This window comes from Aquarana catesbeiana, linkage group LG03 (assembly GCF_042186555.1).
Source record: "Aquarana catesbeiana isolate 2022-GZ linkage group LG03, ASM4218655v1, whole genome shotgun sequence".
Taxonomy (NCBI): Eukaryota; Metazoa; Chordata; class Amphibia; order Anura; family Ranidae; genus Aquarana; species Aquarana catesbeiana.
In genome coordinates, this window is record NC_133326.1 from 504262876 (window position 1) to 504284941 (window position 22066).

At 43.2% G+C, this 22066-nt stretch overlaps 1 protein-coding gene across 1 annotated transcript in view; it reads right to left on the reverse strand.

The window, feature by feature from the left end:
• The window catches only part of FAT2 (FAT atypical cadherin 2), a 176366-nt gene extending 154614 nt beyond the window's left edge, over positions 1-21752 (reverse strand). The window contains exon 1 of the mRNA XM_073621123.1: positions 21536-21752. The gene's annotated coding sequence lies outside the window, so the exon portion shown is untranslated. The remainder of the gene's footprint in view (positions 1-21535) is intronic.
• Between the last annotated feature and the right edge of the window lie 314 nt (positions 21753-22066).

The window sequence follows — 22066 nt, forward strand, 5'->3', positions numbered from 1 at the left end:
TTAACTGACGGATTGACCAACCGAATGTGGGGGTTGATTGCTGGTCTGACCGAACGGGGGGGTGGCGGGTGTTTTGTTTGCTCCCCCCCAAAAATGGAGCACCAGCCGCCACTGAGTTATAGCTGTAAACCTGCTTTGAGCAAATCTCTGCTGCCTGTGACTTCTAGTCTCTTTAGATTTGGAGCCATCCTTGACAACCTTAATGACTGCTGAGAAGCATAAGCTCATTTATTTAATAAACCAATGCCTTGCCCCTCAAAAAGACATGAACGCTGATTAAGTTGGAAATAGGGCCACACCTATTTTGAAAGTAACAACTTTCCAAATGTACCAAACAACAATGCCAGTCACAGTTATACTGTGAGCACCCATAAAACATAAATTCACATAGTCTAAGAGGCCTGTCCTTGCCATCAGTGCCAGACAGACATTAGACTGACCCCTGAATTTACCAAACAACAATGCCAGTCACAGTTATACTGTGAGCACCCAGTATAACATAGAGCTGAATCTCCTCAGAGCAGTTGGATGTGCCTCAACATAGCTTTTTACTAGAGTTTCGGTTCCACCCAGTCACCTCAGATCTTTGTAGCCAATCCTAACAGAGCTACTTAACTTCCCTTTTAGGTTCACACGCACAGTGATGCCATGCTTCCAGCAGTCAGGGCTCCCTTTCCCTAAAGGAGGTTCAAGGGGCCTTCACCTTTTTCTGGGATCAATTTTTGGGGAGGTATGAAAAAATTTCCATCTAACAGTTACTAAAATATTTTAAAGGGGTTGCCCCCTCCACAGCCCAGTGCTCCAGTGAGTGCTGAAGGAGGCAGAGCAGGCAGCAGTGACTGTCACCAGCTCTTTGCTTACAGAGCTCTGAGAACTGAGCGATCAGTGGTCTTTGATCACTTGGTTCTCAGTCTTAGAGCCGGTGGAGGACAGATGCAGCATTCACCTAGGTAAGATTAATTTGAGAAAAAAAATATAAAACTAACTTCTCTTTTAACGTTTCCCAGTAAACTCTCGCAAAGAATTTAAAGCAAAACTAAAGGCAAAATTACAAAGCATACTACAGGCAGGGTATTTATCACAAAAGAGATCTTCTGCAATAAAAATAGATTTACCTGCCTGCTCGCAGGATTTTGTTGCACATGCACAGAGCTACTCTCAGCTTACATTACTAGCACAGTCCCTGTGTGCCAGAACGACTGACTCCTGTGCATGCGCAAGAGTTACAGTAAATCATCCTGTGCTGGCCAATCAAGAATGGTGAGAACGGGCTCCCAAAAGGAACCAGGAAGAAGAGGCTGGCACCGGAAAGGGATCCCTCCTGGAAGTTGAACTATTGGAGAGGAGGTGAGTATTTAACCGCTTAATGACTGCCCTATAGCAGATCTACTGCTACAGGGCAGCCGTTCTCTGTAAACAAGGTAGAGCTCCGTTCTGACAGGGGGGAAGTGATGGATTTTAGCACTGATCAGTGTATTAGTGTCATTGGTTCCCACAAAGTGTCAAAAGTTTCAGTTAGTGTCCAACTGTCCTCCACAATATTGCAGTCCTGCTATAAGTTGCTGATTGCCACTATTACTAGTATAAAAAAAAAAGTTCCAGAATATATCTCATAGTTTGTAGACGCTATAACTTTTGTGCAAACCAAACAATATACACTTATTGGGATTTGGGGGGTTTTTTGTTTGTTTTTTTTAAATTCTTTTTTATTTATTGGGATTTGTTTTACCAAAAATATATAACAGAATACATACTGGCCTAAATTTAGGATGAAATTTGATTTTTACAATTTTTTTTTTTTTATTGGATTGGTTTTATAGTAGCAAGTAAAAAAAATGTTTTGTTTTTTTTTTCTGAATTGTTTTTTTGTTTATAGTGAAAAAAATTAAAAACACAGTGGTGATCAAATACTAGCAAAAGAAAGCTCTATTTGTGGGAAAAAGATGACATCAATTTTATTTGGGTACCGTGCATTACTGAGTGGTTTAAATCAGAAGGCAAGGTACTGTTTGGAATGTGGTCATGTTGGAAGAACAGTAATAAAAAGCAGAGAAAATATGTTACCAGCAGTTAATGATAACTTTATATACTGCATACAGCATGACAAGCATGAGATTGACATATACAGTATAGAAAACACCTCCACTTTCTCTACACATTGTGTGCAGCCATACGTGCCACCACCACAAATGACTAATGTATTTATTATGGCTACCTTTAGCATTAGAAAGCCAGATGATTTAAATGATTTTCTTCTCCAATTTTGTCCTCACTCTCTACCACCAGATCCTTCATCAAAAGTAAATGGTACTTTACACTTTATTTCTTAATAAAAATATATATGCTGGACTGCATTTCTTATCAAACAGTTCAGCCTCAATACTTGCAAATGAAAAAAGTCCAGGAGACAGTCATAGATGGCAAATGTAAGACGATGTTTCTTTCATCTCTGGGCTTATTCAATAAGATATTACAAAACCAGAAATGATGTGTGAAATGCAGTAACTCATATCCACCAGTTAGGAGTCAGTTTCAGCATTCAGATCAGTCGAAGATGAATTCTGATTTGTTACTAGGGTTTACTCCAATTTAGATTTTACTGCATTTGTACAGCTGAAAGTGTTGCAATGTTTTTGCCACTGACTTATAACTACGTTTGTATCTAGCTCATATGTCTAGGCTACATGCACCTATAGATCTGTAGCAAAGTCCCGGGGCCCCTGAGGCCTTATGGTGACCTCCAGAGTTAGGGACAGCTGACATCCTTCTGTGTAGAGTGGGTTGCAAGGCATGGTGGGTGTAATGCAAGATGAAATGGTGGGTGCCAGACACTTTTTGAATGCAAAGAAATGTATTGTCTCTTAAACAGAACTGGGGGAGAGAGGGTTAGGGCCAGGACACCCTTAAGTAGATGCAGTGTTAATTAGCAGACTCCGAGACTTCTATAGGTAGACAGCTATACAGGTGAAGGCCTCCAGCCGGACACCACTTCTGTATAGCTAGGACCGCTGTCTCCTATGGCAACAATCTTGTAGTAGTTACTAACGGCAAATGTATTCAACTATTTGCAACACAAACAGTTCCCAGCTTACTCCACAATGACTCACTGTGAGTCTTCACTTAACGAACTTCCAGTCTTTCACTAGACTTCAGATCCAATAGGCACTGGATCCCCTGAGCTCTTCCACTTCTAGCACTCAGTATCTTCCTCAAGTGTCACCCCCGCTTTCCCCTGCTGGGTCCCTGGCTTGGCACTCACAGATACTCCTCAAGCGTCACCCCTGCTGACCCGCCAGGTCCCTAGCTTGGCACTCACAGATGCTCCGCAAGCATCACCTCTGCTGTCCCGCTGGGTCCCTGACTTGGCACTTGCTGAAGTTTTCCCACTTCTTCACTGTCCCCGGCTGGTGAGAAGTCTTTTCTAGTACTGTCCTCAGCTTACTCACAGTGGTCTCCAGTAACAAGGTGGACGGTCCCTTAGTGGTGACAGCTTCCCCTTTCTACCACCACAGTTGGTTCCCTATCCGGCGGAACCGCTACTTCTGATTGGACTACAAGCCCGCAGTCCCAAACCTGCACTGCTCTCCTGCTTCTGGATATGCCCTCAGACAGCCTAACAGCCAGATGTCCCCGGGATAGGCCTCAGGCTTACGACCTAGCAGCCCGGGGCAGCATAACACACGTCCACCCAGACAGCCAGGAGGCACAGAACACCTGACTCCACCCAAATTAATAGGCTCTCCCAGCAGGCCAAGGGACTTAACCACTTGAGCCCCGGACCATTATGCTGCCTAAGGACCAGAGGTCTTTTTCCAATTTGGCACTGCGTCGCTTTAACTGCTAATTGCGCGGTCATGCAATGCTGTACCCAAACGAAATTTGCGTCCTTTTCTTCCCACAAATAGAGCTTTCTTTTGATGGTATTCGATCACCTCTGCGGTTTTTATTTTTTTGCGCTATAAACGGAAAAAGACCGAAAATTTTGAAAAAAAATGATATTTTCTAATTTTTGTTATAAAAAAAATCCAATAAACTCAATTTTAGTCATACATTTAGGCCAAAATGTATTCGGCCACATGTCTTTGGTAAAAAAATGTCAATAAGCGTATATTTATTGGTTTGCGCAAAAGTTATAGCGTATATATTTTGACACAAGTTGCGGGAAAGTGATACATTTTTTTTTTTTTTTTTTTTGCACAAAGTTGTCACTAAATGATATATTGCTCACACAGGCCATGGGCATATGTGAAATTTCACCCCAAAATACATTTAGCTGCTTCTCCTGAGTATGGTGATACCACATGTGTGGGACTTTTTGGGAGCCTAGCCGCGTACGGGGCCCCAAAAACCAATCACCGCCTTCAGCGTTTTTAAGGGCGTGAATTTTTGATTTTACTCTTCACTGCCTATCACCGTTTCGGAGGCCATGGAATGCCCAGGTGGCACAAAACCCCACCAAATGACCCCATTTTGGAAAGTAGACACCCCAAGCTATTTGCTGAGAGGCATGGTGAGTATTTTGCAGCTCTCATTTGTTTTTGAAAATGAAGAAAGACAAGAAAAAACATTTTTTTTTTTCTTTTTTCAATTTTCAAAACTTTGTGACAAAAAGTGAGGTCTGCAAAATACTCACTATACCTCTCAGCAAATAGCTTTGGGTGTCTACTTTCCAAAATGGGGTCATTTGGGGGGGTTTTGTGCCACCTGGGCATTCCATGGCCTCCGAAACTGTGATAGGCAGTGAAGAGTGAAATCAAAAATTCACGCCCTTAGAAAGCCTGAAGACGGTGCTTGGTTTTCGGGGTCCCGTGCGCGGCTAGGCTCCCGAAAAGTCTCACACATGTGGTATCCCCGTACTCAGGAGAAGCAGCAGAATGTATTTTGGGGTGTAATTTCACATATTCCCATGGCATGTTTGAGCAATATCATTTAGTGACAACTTTGTGCAAAAAAAAAAAAAAAAAAATGTGTCTCTTTCCCGCAACTTGTGTCGCAATATAAAATATTCCATGGACTCGACATGCCTCTCAGCAAATAGCTTGGGGTGTCTACTTTCCAAAATGGGGTCATTTGGGGGGGTTTTGAACTGTCCTGGCCTTTTATGCACAACATTTAGAAGCTTATGTCACACATCACCCACTCTTCTAACCACTTGAAGACAAAGCCCTTTCTGACACTTTTTGATTACATGAAAAAGTTATTTTTTTTTGCAAGAAAATTACTTTGAATCCCCAAACATTATATATTTTTTTAAAGCAAATGCCCTACAGATTAAAATGGTGGGTGTTTCATTTTTTTTTTTCACACAGTATTTGCGCAGCGATTTTTCAAACGCATTTTTTGGGGAAAAAACACACTTTTTTAAATTTTAATGCACTAAAACACACTATATTGCCCAAATGTTTGATGAAATAAAAAAGATGATCTTAGGCCGAGTACATGGATACCAAACATGACATGCTTTACAATTGCGCACAAACGTGCAGTGGCAACAAAATAAATACATTTTTAAAAGCCTTTAAAAGCCTTTACAGGTTACCACTTTAGATTTACAGAGGAGGTCTACTGCTAAAATTACTGCCCTCGATCTGACCTTCGCGGTGATACCTCACATGCATGGTGCAATTGCTGTTTACGTTTGACGACAGACCGCCGCTTGCGTTCGCCTTAGCGCAAGAGCAGGGGGCGACAGGGGTGCTTTTTTTTTTTTTTCTTTATTATTTTTTTGCTTTTTTATCTTATTTTTAAACTGTTCCTTTCATTTTTTTTTTTTTTAATCATTTTTATTGTTATCTCGGGGAATGTAAATATCCCCTATAATAGCAATAGGTAGTGACAGGTACTCTTTTTTGAAAAAATTGGGGTCTATTAGACCCTAGATCTCTCCTCTGCCCTCAAAGCATCTGACCACACCAAGATCGGTGTGATAAAATGCTTCCCCAATTTCCCAATGGCGCTATTTACATCCGGCGAAATCTAAGTCATAAAATGCTCGTAGCTTCCGGTTTCTTAGGCCATAGAGATGTTTGGAGCCACTCTGGTCTCTGATCAGCTCTATGGTCAGCTGGCTGAATCACCGGCTGCATTCTCAGGTTCCCTGTTGAGACAGGAGAGCCAGAGAAAAACACGGAAGACGGTGTGGGGGGGGCATTCCCTCCCACGACTTGTAAAGGCAGTCTAGAGGCTAATTAGCCGCTAGGATTGCTTTTACATGAAAGCCGACCGCTGGCTGAAAAGAATGATACCAAGATGATACCTAAACCTGCAGGCATCATTCTGGTATAACCACTCAAAGTCGAGAATGGCGTACCTGAAGACAAAAAAATGGTTAACAATAAAGCACAGTAAACGGTAAAGTATAAAAAATTGCAGACCTGAAAAACAAACATGATAAAACATAATAACAATAAAACATTGCAGAATAGAATACAGTAAAAAAGAGCAGAACAATAGAGAGAGAATAGAGAGAGAGAGAACAATAAAACGACAACTATTTTTTTTTATTTTATATTTTTGTATGTGTTTTTTTTTTTTTTGTTTACACTTTTTTTTGTAACTAACTTTTATAACTGTAAACGGTTCCAGGTTCGGGTCTCTCAAAATGCAATGGCATCTTGGGAGACCCTGTGAAAGTGTGTCCTAGTCTGTGGAATGCTGTACCCAACGCTAATACTCAACTAGTGAATGGTAGCGTTCAAAACATTCACCAATGCAAAGACCAGGATTGTCAGGACAGGAGGGACAATAATAGCGGGTGTCACGCCTATATCCGCGCTTGCTGCAGACACAACATCTTTTTTGGGGGGGTTCGTTGGGTAGGGGTACTCGGGAGGACATAAAGAAAATGCCTCTCATGCAGCCTACTGCATTTGGTTGGGGATGTGAATGGGGGAAGTACGGGCGCTGCAGAAGCGGTGGGTTCCCAATTAGGATTGGCGAATGCAGCAGGAAGGGCACTATGGGCACGACGGGCCTGTGTTTGTCTTTTTGGTGGCAGCGGGACACTACTTGTGCTTGCCACCTCACCAGCTTGAACTGCACTTATGGGACTCGCCACGTCACCAAGTGTTACTGCAGTGCTGGTTTGACTACGACCGGGGTGTACTAGGCCGCTGGTGCTTGCCAGTTCAATAAAAAGCTTCCAAAAAAACTGTTAGCGATCGCAGGGATCAGGCCTGACTCTGCGAACGCTGCAGTTATGTGTTTAGTGTTTTGTAAGTGACAGTGATCGATCGATACTGCACTTGGGTGGGCTGGGCTGGGCCGGGCGGAGGGGCAAAACGCAGGTGCTAGCAGGTATCTGGGCTGATCCCGCTAACACTGCGTTTTTGGGAACCCTAAACTGCTGGGGACGCTAGTATAGATCTGATCGGACCAGATATTGATCAGATCAGATACTATACCACTAAGGGAGCTGTACGGTGCGTGCATGGGTGTTAGCGCTACTGGCGCTAACCTGACGCTGCCTGGGGCTGCTGCTTGCTAGTGCACCAAAATGCTACCAAAAAAACTGTTAGCGATCGCAGGGATCAGGCCTGACTCTGCGAACGCTGCAGTTATGCGTTTAGTGCCTTGTAAGTGACAGTGATCAATCGATACTGCACTTGGGCTGGGCCGGGCGGAGGGGAAAAACGCAGGTGCTAGCAGGTATCTGGGCTGATCCCGCTAACACTGCGTTTTTGGGAACCCTAAACTGCTGGGGACGCTAGTATAGATCTGATCGGATCAGATATTGATCTGTTCAGATACTATACCACTAAGGGAGGCGTATGCCGCGTGCGTGGGTGTTAGCGGTACTGGCGCTAATCTGACGCTGCCTGGGGCGACGCATATCACCGCCGGGCGATCGGGGGGCTAAACCTTTATTCGGTAATAAACGGCGGGTTCCCTGACACTATAAAAAATAAACGAACTAACCAGCGTCACCCGTAACGGTTATACGGTGATCAGTGGTGAAAGGGTTAACTAGGGGGCAATCAAGGGGTTAAAACATTTATTAGGTAGTATATGCTGTAACTGTCACAAACTGACACCAATGCTGTAATCAGAAATCGGGGGGCGATCGGGGTGTTTTGTGTGCCTGGCATGTTCTACTGTGTGTGTAGTGTTGTGCACTCACAGTGAAGTCTTCTCTCCTCGGCGCTGCAACGGAAAATACCGAGCCGAGGAGAGATGACATCATTTCCTTTGCTGCTGTTTAGCATACAGCAGCAAAGGAAGTGATCTGATTGGCCGGCGGCGATCGCGAGGGGGGGGCCACGAACGGATGGCCTCCCCCTCACCTCCGATCGCCGGGGGACATAACAGGACCACTTCGGGCACCGGGGGGGGTCCGATCGGACCCCCCACCCGCGGTAGGCAAATCACGTATATGTACGTGATTTTGCCTGCCCGTGCCGTCTTGCCGACGTACATCTGCGTGAGGCGGTCCTTAAGTGGTTAAAGAAACCCCTGCCAATTGGCTGAGACACCCCATCCACCCATAATCTGGCATTGCTATGCCCTTGTCCTATCTAATGTCACCAGCTACAATGCCACCTAGTGACAGAAGATAGAAGTGCAGCAATTCCAGAATTTGGGGGAAACTAATTGATCTCCTAACAATTGGCCAAGGCAACTATCGCCTGGCTACTAAATTTGATAGCAACCCTGCCTAAACATCAGGGTGCTACAGATCATTAGTGAATTGTAAAATAATACATTGAAGATTGGAAAAGGAAAACTATCAACTATAGTGAATTGTATTCAGTCGTTATGAACAAATACTCATCTTTCCTATGCTCCCATGCAGCTGCCAGAGGTAAAGAAAATATCTGGTACTTTAGGGCAGTGGTCTCAAAACTTTTATCCGGCCCTTGGGGCACTCAATATTCCTCCCACTTGTAGCGCACCCCCTAAGCAGCCGCAGATGAACTGGGATCCCCCACCCTACACAGCCGGACACACCAAATTTTCACATGAACTCCAGAGTCAGAGAACAGTCTGTGACTTTGTTTTTGTTATTTATTGAGGGATAATAACTTGGATAGGGATGAGAGGTCATGGGACAACAACTTCAGGGACAACTCTTCCTATATATAGTCTCTATATACAGCTCTTCTTCTTCCTCCAGCACTCTCATGCAGAACCCAGCAGGAACACTGTGAATATCTGACAGTCACTCAGTCAAATTAAAGCAATGGCCCATTACAGGCAGGAACCCAAGGCCCCTTGGTTGTGTAGCAGAATTTCAGTGTCCAACTTGCATCACTCCTGTGGCTACTGATCCCAGCACCACCTCTTCGGGCACTGCCAACCCGCCTGGCTGCAGCTGCCGCTTTCACTAGCCCTGCAGGCTAACTTCTCCCCACAGTCCTCCAGACTGACACTCACCAGCCCACCTGGCTAACTCTCAGGAGATCTCCCAGACGTGCTGACCTGCTCCTACTGTCCTCTCTCCTTGCTCCCGTGCCTCCAGGAAGGGCTTCTTCTGTGTGTTTTGGTAGGATCCTTCCAGCACCTGAGCCCTGGCCTAAGGTCACCCCCCCACCAGACTAGGGGACACCCTCAAGGGCCACCGACAGCCTCCTCAGCACTCCATCTCCATCTTCCACCCAACTCCCCTCCCTGGCATGACTCATGCCTGTTTATGAGATGGCCTGCCCCCTGCCAGCCCTTTACTGGGGATTGGCTGAGGCCCTCATAAATATTCCAAGCAGCACCTCCTAACCTCCACCCATTATGTCTGGAACATTCTCCAATGTCCCAGAAAACAGGGGGAGGTACCAGACAGGCTGTTAGGATGAGTCACCCAACCCTAAGTAACTAAACCCTGACCCAGATTCATAGCTCTGGCTTAGCCCTGAGCTAAACTGAAATTTTCTTACATTAACAGCTACACTAACAACCTAGCACTACTAAAGGGTGCTACACACTAATATGAGACACTATTCTGCGAACTGACATCAACAATGGGGCATAATTTCCCCCACTGACACCAACAATGGGGTGCTATTCCTCCTAATGATACCAGCGATGGGGCACTATTCCTCCCCCTAATACCAAATGTGGTGATGTTTACTCCCACTGATGCCAGGAAAAATGTCCACTCCCACTGGCAACAGTTTGGTCTCCCTAAAGGCTGAAGGACAATAAACTGGCCCCTTGCTTAGAAAGCTTGGAGACCCCTGCTTTAGGGTATGGAGGAGCAAGTGACTCACTCCAAGTGAAAATGCTCGGTAAGCCACCAAGTGTCAAAGTTGTCATCATGAGAGTCCATATCTGTGTCTAAATTATGACTTGAGTGACTTTTACTACTTTGCTTGGCAGGAGCAGGAAAAATGATCCTCTGTAAGCTATGAGCCGCTTAATTTGTAGTTTACATTCTCTGCACCTAGTAAAATGGTCCCTGGTATGATGAGCAGGTAGGACCAGGTGCCTGCAGGCATACTCAGAACACGTCTATATGCAAACAGCTTCAACAGCTGGAAAGACCATACCATATTTTTTTCTGATCCCCTTCCTCCCCTAGGCCTTCCTGTTCATCACCAAAAGTGGAGTACTGCAGGGGTTAATAGCTTCTTTTGTCTAGGGGGAGAGGGGAAACAATGTTATTTATAGGATCCTCTGCTTCCCCAGCAAATGTCCCTCTCCCATGCTCTGGCAATAGGCTGTCCCTCTGTGTCATCACATGCAGTGCGGGACTATGAATCCTGGTTTGGTTTTGATGATGTCAGGACCCTAGACCACTGGAGTTTGGGGAAGAAGAAGCTGCAGGGACTGGAGTTGCTGCAGGGGGAATGGAGAATTGAGTAAGTAGATTTTTTTTTTTATTCTCTTTAGACCAAAAATTAGCAATTAACCCTTGCACTGCAGGCACAATCTCACTGCAAGGGATAATTTTTTAGTTGCACAGAGATTTTACTCACCTCAGCCTTTCAGTGATTAGATTCCTTGCTGGCTGCTGTTATTTTCTCCCCAGGTGCTGGGTTTTCTACCTCTTGATTGGTCATTGGGGATGACATCATCCCGCACATGTGCATCAGTTATTCTGGCACAGTCAGGGTGTGCCAGGAATGCATGCTGTGTACATTCAATAGAAAACTGTGAGCATGCAGGTCAGCATGTATTATTGCAGAAGAGATATAGCATACATTAAAAATTTGCCGGCTTGCAGTTTTCTTTAAGTTAGGTTTAGTTCCACCTTAAATTATAGGTGAACCCACCACACCTTGTAAAACAGCCAATTCAGTTTAACCGCTTCATGTTGTATGTATATATGCAGCCTCTTGGCAGGTGGGTTTTAAACATTTCTGTGCTGAGATCGCGCCCTGCACGCTCCCAGCACAATTATCGGCAGGTACTCGAAAGCTCCCGATGTCTACTTGCGATCAGGAGATTTCCAATCATGTGACCACTGTGACAGCCAAACATAGCGGTTTTATGATTGGAATGCCCGCCTCTACCTCCTGGCATTTAGAACCCCTTAAAGGACTGGGAGGTGGAAGCAGGAAGGGATTAAAATAGAAATGAAAGGAAAAACATGAGTGTATATAAAAAAATGATAAATACTGTTTTTTTTCTTTTTTTGTGATTACTTATAGAGACTGCAGCGGGGATGTCGGGGGAGGCAGCAAAAGAGCATTACACTGATCTTTCCAGGGAATGGCTGTACAAGGGTGTTCAGGGGGGTGTCAGCACAAGTCTTGGCCATTGTAGGATAGGCAGGCTGTGCTAGCCAGAAAACTGACCACACTGGGAAGGATGTGTTTCCAAGCCTAGCGTGATCAGTTTTAAATAGAAAAGCAGGAAGACTGGCAGGATCACTAGAAATTTTACACAAAGAAAGCAATACAAAGAGAACAGGATACTTTTTAACATAAGTGCATGGTACAGTGGGCACATATCAGAAATATGAAATGTTAGGGCTCATTTAGGGGTAGTTTACACTTGCTTCAAAACATGGCTTTGGACAAGCGAGCATGGCTTCGGAGCTTCAAGCGAGCTTTGCCATAGACTTCCATGGAGGCTTTGAAGATGCTTTGAAGCACCACTAAAGCTACATGGAGTATCATTTTTGAAGCAAAGCCGAAGCAAAGTAAAGCAAAGCAAAAGCAAGGTGTAACCAGGACTGTAAGCTAACCATTTTATTTAGTGACAGGGGCTTTTACTAGCGTTCAGAGAGCTTTAACAAAGCCTGTCCAAAGCCTTGTTTTGAAGCAAGTGTAAACTAGTCGTTAATGTGTGTTGAAGCCGAAGCAAGTGTAAATGAGCCCTTACACTTGCTTTGGCTTCAACACACATTAAAGTGCCTACCACTTCAACATGTTTTTATGATGTGTTTTTGATGCTTTGGTGGTGCTTCGATTAAGCTTCTGTGGGGCTTTGATGAAGCTTTGGTGATGCTTCAGTGGAGCGTCAGTGATCCTTCCGTGATGCTCTTTTGAAGCTTTGTTGAAGCTTGACAGATGCCCTGCGTGTGTGTGGATACCTCATACCTGCAATTTCTCCAAAACAAAGCGAAGCTAAAGCTGAATTAAAGCCTCTCAAAAGCTGCAGGTGCTTCAAGCGAGCTTCAAGCGCGCTTTGTCGTAGAGTTCTATGGAGGCTTTGAAGACACTTTGAAGCACCACTAAAGCAACATGGGATATAATTTTTGAAGCAAAGTCGAAGCAAACGCAAGGGGTAAACAGGGGTCAGCTAACCATTTTATTTAGTGACAGGAGCTTTGACTGGCATTCAGAGAGCTTTAACAAAGCCTGTCCGAAAGCCATGTTTTGAAGCAAGTTTAAACTAGCCCTTTAAAAACTTTTTAAATCCTATGCACTATCATGGACTGTGTGCATAAAAAGTGTTGCCATACCTGCCAGCTGCTTCCAACTGTCAGTTTTGGAACTGAAACAATTAATTTGATTTTTATGGTCATTAAGCACACAGTGGGGGGGACATTTTCAAAACTTTGCACTTTATGCTAAAATAAATTAATACACACATAAACTTGTTTGAATTTTCGTTAACTCATAAAGTAGCAAAATAGCAGTAGCAGCCAATAATCATTGTTCATATACAATTTTGTGCACCTATCTAGTGGCGAAAACACACACACACACATACATATATATATATATATATATATATATATATATATATATATATATATATATATATATACAGTGGGGACCGAAAGTATTCAGGCCCCCTTAAATTTTTCACTCTTTGTTATAGTGCAGCCATTTGCTAAAATCATTTAAGTTAGTTTTTTTCCTCATTAATGTACACACAGCACCCCATATTGACAGAAAAACACAGAATTGTTGACATTTTTGCAGATTTATTAAAAAAGAAAAACTGAAATAACACATGGTCCTAAGTATTCAGACCCTTTGCTCAGTATTTAGTAGAAGCACCCTTTTGATCTAATACAGCCATGAGTCTTTTTGGGAAAGATGCAACAAGTTTTTCACACCTGGATTTGGGGATCCTCTGCCATTCCTCCTTGCAGATCCTCTCCAGTTGTGTCAGGTTGGATGGTAAATGTTGGTGGACAGCCATTTTTAGGTCTTTCCAGAGGTGCTCAATTGGGTTTAAGTCAGGGCTCTGGCTGGGCCATTCAAGAACAGTCACGGAGTTGTTGTGAAGCCACTCCTTCGTTATTTTAGCTGTGTGCTTAGGGTCATTATCTTGTTGGAAGGTAAACCTTCGGCCCAGTCTGAAGTCCTGAGCACTCTTGAGAAGGTTTTCGTCCAGGATATCCCTGTACTTGGCCGCATTCATCTTTCCCTTGATTGCAACCAGGTGTCCTGTCCCTGCAGCTGAAAAACACCCCCACAGCATGATGCTGCCACCACCATGCTTCACTGTTGGGACTGTATTGGACAGGTGATGAGCAGTGCCTGGTTTTCTCCACACATAACGCATAGAATTAAGGCCAAAAGGTTCTATCTTGGTCTCATCAGACCAAAGAATCTTATTTCTCACCATCTTGGAGTCCTTCAAGTGTTTTTTTAGCAAACTCCATGGGCTTTCATGTGTCTTGCACTAAGGAGAGGCTTCCGTCAGGCCACTCTGCCATAAAGCCCCGGCTGGTGGAGGGCTGCAGTGATGGTTGACTTTCTACAACCTTCTCCCATCTCCCGACTGCATCTCTGGAGCTCAGCCACAGTGATCTTTGGGTTCTTCCTTACCTTTCTCACCAAGGTTCTTCTCCCCGATAGCTCAGTTTGGCCGGACGGCCAGCTCTAGGAAGGGTTCTGGTCATCCCAAACGTCTTCCATTTAAGGATTATGGAGGCCACTGTGCTCTTAGGAACCTTAAGTGCAGTAGAAATTTTTTTGTAACCTTGGCCAGATCTGTGCCTTGCCACAATTCTGTCTCTGAGCTCTTCAGGCAGTTCCTTTGACCTCATGATTCTCATTTGCTCTGACATGCACTGTGAGCTGTAAGGTCTTATATAGACAGGTGTGTGGCTTTCCTAATCAAGTCCAATCAGTATAATCAAACACAGCTGGACTCAAATGAAGGTATAGAACCATCTCAAGGATGATCAGAAGAAATGGACAGCACCTGAGTTAAATATATAAGTGTCACAGAAAAGGGTCTGAATACTTAGGACCATGTGATATTTCAGTTTTTCTTTTTTAATAAATCTGCAAAAATGTCAACAATTCTGTGTTTTTCTGTCAATATGGGCTGCTGTGTGAACATTAATGAGGGAAAAAAATTAACTTAAATGATTTTAGCAAATGGCTGCAATATAACAAGAGTGAAAAATTTAAGGAGGTCTGAATACTTTCAGTCCCCACTGTATATATGTATATATATATATATATATATATATATATATATATATTTATTTAAAGAGACAGGAAACTTCAGAGAAAAAACTTTGTAGCGTTAACAGTCTCTAGAGAAAGTAGGAAAGAAATACTGCTTAGCAGAATTCCCCAAACCGTGTGAAGTACGGTGTGATTACATTGCACCCATGTGAGGGCCTTCTAGAATGCAAGGGAAAAATGAAGCCTTAAAGGGAACTGCAACATGACACCTATTATTATTGGCTGCAATGGAATAATGCACAAGTGTTAAAGCACCGTGAGCTTCAAACATCCGGACTGAAATAACAAAAGATATCCATGCTGTCTGTATTTCCATATCTTTTGTGGTGTTTATTCATGGACAATAATGAGAGTCAGGGCTTGCGCTGTAGAAGTTGTTCCCCTCTGAAAAGTTTTGAGCTGGAGGACTAGGTTAAAGAAAGACAAAACAGTCCATAATGAGGGGATTATCTGGAGTGTCTTATTGACACAAGTCAGGGCTCGGAGTTCAGGACCTTCCCTTAACATGCGCCCTAGCACATTGTATAGCCCACTTAGACCCTCCCCCATGTGCTGCACGGCTCAAGGTTTTCCATTCTTTTCTCTGTCTCCTTGAGTCTAAGCTGGTTTTCCATTGACAAAATTCACACCCTTTTACTGCTTGTTGTCAGCACCCGGCTGAGCTGGAGGGGGAGGAGGAGAGCGTTAGCTTCTTTGCTAAAATAATGGCATTTTAATGAAACAGCTGACAGGGTGATTTACTAAGGCTTGGAAAGATGCCCACATGGCAAAAGTTGGCTCACAATTTCATTAAAGCATAACTCCAGAGAAAAATAAAAAAGATAAAAATGAATAGTCTAATAAAAGGTAAAATAAAACCAGCAGTGTACACCTTTAATTGAGAGATTTCCCTGCAGTATTTTTAATTTTTTTTGCTTCTAGACATCCTCAGTCTGAAGGTCAGCATCAGTCAATCCACTTCCTCTGAGCCCAGGTCATCCTGGACCTGCCCCAGTCTGTGACTGGGCAGTTAAAGGAGAAGCAGCACAGTGATGAGCTCATCTCTTGGCCACTCTACTTTCTCCTCCTTTTAGCATGCTTCTTGTCAGCAAGTGAACTGGTTGCCTCTTTGCACTGCTTCTTTGTCTCACATGCCAGGCCTCCTGTACAAGGACAGAAAAGGGCTGATACCAGCTCAATTTCAAGTACCTATACTGCTTACCGTATATACTCGAGTAGGCCGACCTGAATATAAGCCGAGGCACCTAATTTTACCCCCAAAAACTGGAAGAACTTATTGACTCGAGTATAAGCCTAGGGTGGGAAATGCAGCAGCTACCAGTAAATATTATGCTTCATAAAGCTTATGGCAATTGAAAACCTTTATTCTATTTTTTTTTTCCATTGTACACAGTAAATGGAAAAAGAGGTATAGTAAATATAGTGAAGCCATGCTCATTTAGAATGCCCAGTTATGTGCAAGGGAAAATAAATAGAAAGATCACACTTTCATGTTATTCGCTAGGTGAGTATTCACATTGGATGCTGCAATGGTGGACAGTTTGTGCATTGCATGTTTTAGGGATTGAAAAAAAGTGGCCACTTGCTGTGCCCTTTATGCAGTAGGGATCTACTGGCATAAGTTAGGTGGTGGGGAGCATTCAGAAGTATGGTGCAAAAGCTTTATTCTATTTTCTTACCAGGAACTGTGTATGTGAGATCGATGTCCCTCCGTGTCAGATCGCCGTGCAGCCGCGGTAGCGATGTCCCGCCTCCTATGACACACGGCACAGTGATTCCTAGCATTGGATCACTGTGCCATCTGTCACAAGAGGAGGTGGGACATTGTTATGCGGCTGGCTGTGTGGCGATCTGACACAGCATGGGAGGGGAAACTCACAGGGGTGCCGAGCCAAATCACAAGCGTTACCCAACGGCATGGCCCCGCCCCTTTTTCTCCTCCATTTCGGACTTATTGTTCACTCACCTGAGTATAAGCCGAGACGGGTTTTTTCAGCCAAAAAAATGGGCTGAAAAACTCAGCTTATACTAAAGTATATACGGTAAATTTAAAATTCATTCAATGATGTAATGTGTCATTACAAAACTATACCAATGGGGTTGATTTACTAAGGACACATATACTGTGCACTTTGCTAGTGCAGTTGCACTCTGTAAGTGCAGTTGTTCCAGATCTTAGTAAATAAGTTGACACTTCAGTTTACAAATAATACCCAATCACAAGCAAGGAAAATAAGGAAAAAACACATTTTTGCTTGCACATGGTTGGGTAATGGAAGTCAGCAGAGCTTCCCTTCATTTACTAATCTTTTTTGTTTTTTTTTATTGCTTGTGCTTGGGTATTCTTTGTAAAGTGAAGCTTAACCTCATTTATTAAGCTCTGCCTTTAGTCTATTTGCCTTTAGCAAATCAACCCCAATGTGTGTCTTTTATATCTTCCCCCAGAGATCAGCTTAATGGTCATTTCTTTCAAAGTTACACTGGAGAACCAATTTATCAAAGCATTTTTGGTGTGGCCCAGTAGTGATAGCTAAACCCCACTATCTATATATATATATACATAGAGATATATAGCTCTACATACAGTGAGAACTGTGATGTTCTGTGTTCTATGCAAGTGGCTTCCCCTCTTTGCAGGGGCTCACTCGCTCAGTGCCTCCATCACTCATGGAACCCCCTGTATTTTTGTTATCTGAATGGACGAAGTGCAGAGACAGAATCGCCACCTTGGATATTCAGCCTTATATTATAATAAGAGTAATAAGAAGAATACAGGTGACATTATCTATGTCTGTGTATCCTTTAGAATCCCACTGTTCATTTTTAAAACCATGCATTAGAGTCCATTCAGACTACCAAGAGGGGCTGTACACTGCCAAGAATCAGCGTATTACTGCTGCGGGTACAGTTGTTCTCAGTCAACAGCCCATGTACTTCAATGACAGGTTGACAGCATGTAACCACTTGACGTGTGGTTACCTATAAAGAGCCGTGACACCTGTCAGCCTGTCATTGATTTGTACAGGGTGCTGGCCACAGCTGATCATAAATACCTGTGCTACCTGCTGCAGAAATACGCTGATTCTTGGCGGCCTATGGCCCTTATCAGTCGCCTAAATGAGCCCTTATATATTAAATAAATTGTACTATATACCTACACTATGCTGGAGAGGCCTGGGGCATCACTCCCACCTAGGGGGCTAGGCTCTCTAGAGATTAAGTGGAGAATACATTTTGATGCAAGTTCTTTTTTAAGTAGAAATAAGATATTATTGCCAACACAATAATCAAAAGCAATAAAAAAAAACACACGTAAAACACACATACACTGATGAGTATAAGAAATGGTTGATGTAGCCATGCAAAATTTACATGCATGTATTACATAAAAATAAAACATTGCAATACAACACACCTTTTCGGTATGCTACAAGAGATGCCAACCTGGACCTGACCTGGAACAATTATAGACATTCTAACATTTTTCTGACACCCACTTACAGCATGCTTGTTCCAGGTCTACAAGTAAACATTATTCAAACTGGACACAACCAGGACCAGCAATGGCAGCCCCTATACCCCATACAGAGCCACATCAAAGGAACCCAAATAGAAGAACTTCTGATCTTTCTGATGAGATTTCCATAGACAATACATGTATTGCTCGCTTATAACAACACTTAAGAACAATAGGTTTTGCCCAAACCTTATATTCTGTAGATATTTGTCTGCTGGGGCAGTTTTTTGTCTGTAAACAATTTGTAAGACTACTTCAGAATTGTTTAGACACAATTTTAGAGCAAGTCTTATTCTATGCAGTATACTATAGTTACATAATTGTCAAAATTCTTGCTACATGCTTGTTCCAGCTCAGTAACTCAGAAAGCTTTTTAACCTCGAAAAAACACAAATAGTATATTCCAAATGAGGTTAGTAATTGCAGCCTATGTATATTTATTGTGGCAGTTTTCCACATTTTTTAATGTATTAAGGGTAATTCAGGGACCACTAATGCTGACATCCTTCTCGAATTTTTAGTTGACTGGTCGTCTCTGGGAAAATAGTTTGAGACTTTGACACGGAACAAGCATTAAGATCAGTGAGGTTAGGATTCCTGATCCACATTCTTATCCTATTTAGCTGCTGCAGCAGTAGGTAGGTGATCTACACATCTGCACAACCTTTAGCACCCATTCACTTCTTTGTGATGCATTAAAAGAGAAGTAGGACCAAAGCTAATTTGGCCCTACTTATCCTGGGGATCACAGGAGTGCACTTATATCTGTATTCCTGTGACCGGTATTCAGCCGTCAGCAGACTAAAGTCTGCTGTCGGCTGACATTATTCAGCTGGTCCAGACTCTGGAGAGATCCTGACTTTAATGTTGGAATCCACCCAGATGCATGGACTGGCAGCTGGCTCAGCCTTTTAGCGCAGCGATTTGAGCCTGAGGCCCTGGGTTCCCAGCATAGGGTCCGATGCATGTCTGTTCACTGGTTCAGGTGCGATTCAGGTTCGAATTTTTGCCTGAATTTACACCTGAACCGGACCCAAACATGCACAGGACCCTTTTTCCACCGTGGCTGCTCCGGACCTGTGTGAACCAGCTCCATTAAGAGCCGGTTGCACTCCCCTGTCATGCGAATTGGATGCAGGGAAACCCATATCCAATTTGCATATATGTGAACCCGGTCTGAGCCAGCTGCTCCTGTCCTCTGCACAGCTCTGCACGCCAGTGAGCGCTGGAGAGGCAGAGCTGAGAGCCAGTGACTGATTCCCAGAGCCAGAGTCCCCGACTCTCTGCTCGCTGAAGACCAAGAACTGCGCAATCAGTGGTCCTTGATCGCTCTGTTCAGAACGATGCTGCGTCCACCTAGATGAGTATAAATGTTTGTTTTTTTCATACCCCACACTTCTCTTTTAAAGCATGTTCATTAAAACACACTGGGATAGATTTACTAAAACCCATGCACTCAGACTCTGATGCACCTGTGCATGGTAGCCAATCCACTTCTAACTTCAGCTTGTTCAATTAAGCTTTGCCAATAAAACCTGGAAGCTGACTGGTTTCTATGCAGAGTTGCACCAGATTTTGCCCTCTCCAGCTTTAGTAAATATATCCCAATATGGCACTCATTAATGTGCATTGCATTAAGACACCAGTTCAAAATAAATGGACTGCCAATGCATCCTAACATGCCTAATATCTCACAAGACCTTTTTTGTAATGCATGTTTTGTGTATTGCGAAAATGCGCTCTGTAATTTATGCGTCACCGCAATGCAGAGATGTGTATGGGCCCTTAGAAAAACTGAGCTGACATCAACCTTACTCTTTCTGCCGTGAATAGGAAGACATTTTGGCCAATCAATGACAGAGCCACTGTACAAGTACATGCTTGTTTTCCAAATTACTGTCAGATTGTCCCAAGCAACTAACTTCTCATAGCCCAAATGTTATTTAGTCATGCTATCTTCCAAGTGCTCCTGTACAGCCAAATAATTTTTCTTCAGTTGCCCAAATATTTTAGCGCGTGTAAAATTTCTGCATCTACCACAATTCATTTAATTTCATATTTTTGTATGTACTACTAAACTAATCAATCACCATTGCATAGGCCATAAACAATTAGCTATTGTATGTTGACTAGGTTACCCAAATCAAAATGTCAATAATATTCACTCCTCTAGCACAATCTTACCACTTATTTTTATTTAAATTCAAATGATCAAGGAAATGCTTCTGCAATGCTAACTAGCACTAAACCTACAAGCTGTATGCACACTACCACAGTTTACGGTAACACGTGCCACAACCATCGCTCATTTGTAATCAGGTCCATTAAACAAATTATACTGGATTCTCTGGCGTTCCTACCTTCCTCATCCATTCCAGGACATAATGTTCAGCACACACATCATAACACCAGCAACTGTGAGAATCCAGGACGTTTGTAGCCGGTTGGCTCAGTTTTTGCTAATTATTATTTACCACGACTCATCCAGAGAAAAAAAAAATCCACTGACACAGAAAAAAAATTGGAAGCAAAGGTTAGCAATGGTCAAATCCAATAGCTAGAGGCCAGTTGGTCTTGTGTTCCAGATGTGAAGTTGATGGTCTTGTCCTTAAGAATATAAGTACATGTGTCCCTACATGAAACAGCCTTGTCCTCTACAAAACCGAGCAGGCGATTCTTTTGCTTCAAGTTGTCTGCAAACATTTACCAAACCTCCAACCTTCACTTACATGGATCCATCTTAGTGTCTAAGCCATGACATCAACTTCTCAAAGTTTTCAGGTCTGCCTAGGTCTACTTAGCCTTAAGCTAAGGCAATCCACAATTCCTAACAATGCCCATCGGCAGCAGAATGGAGTCATTAAACTCTTTACCCAATTCTCTTTAACTTATTTTGCATTTGAAGGCCAAGCATCCTCCACCACGGCAGGACTCCCACCAGCAATGATAATTAGCAATTTATTTTACTTTTTTTCTCTCGCTTTCTCTCTCTTGTGCCTTCTGACATTATCCTATTGTATTTTGCTCCTTTTTGTTTCTTGTGCCTTTGTTCTACAATCCTTTTTTTTTTTATTCCTTGCACTAAGTTCCTCTTTTAATTCCTTTTTGTGCTTTTAAGCCTCATGCTTAATCTGAGCCCTATCGCTGCGCCTGAACTAAAGGTTGATGTTAGCTAATACACAAAAAAGGATAAAGGCGAACTTACCTGAGGGATGTCGGCTCTTGGAGGGTTAGTTACGCCTTGGTGGTCTTGAACTGGGGGTCCTTGTCTTCCCCAAGCTGCAGGAAAATCCTCTGCTCCATATCTATTCGGAATATGCCGTGTTAGAAAGCATGTCCTACAGTGAGAGCCTTACAGGTAGAACGCAAGACTTGCAGGCAGGAGAGGTGTGTCCTTTGAGCACAGCTCCTGTCAGACAGGCTAGGGTAGAGGAGGAGGGAGTGCTTCTCCTCCAAGGTGAGGGATTGTGACAGAGCCAAATCCTAGATTTGTATGCAGATAGTTAGATTCAGTGCAGCAATTACAGTGGGGGAAGCGTGAGGCATTGTTAAACCACCATCATGCAAAACAAAAAAGAAAAAAACTTTTCAAGAGCAAAAGCACGTTGCTGGTGAAGTCTGTGAACATCTCAGAATTGATAGAAATACTGCAGTTTGACAAGCTTGTGCAGTATATTGATAAAAGGAAATTAATATTCCGGTAGTACCTGTTTTATTGCTATATTCACACACAACC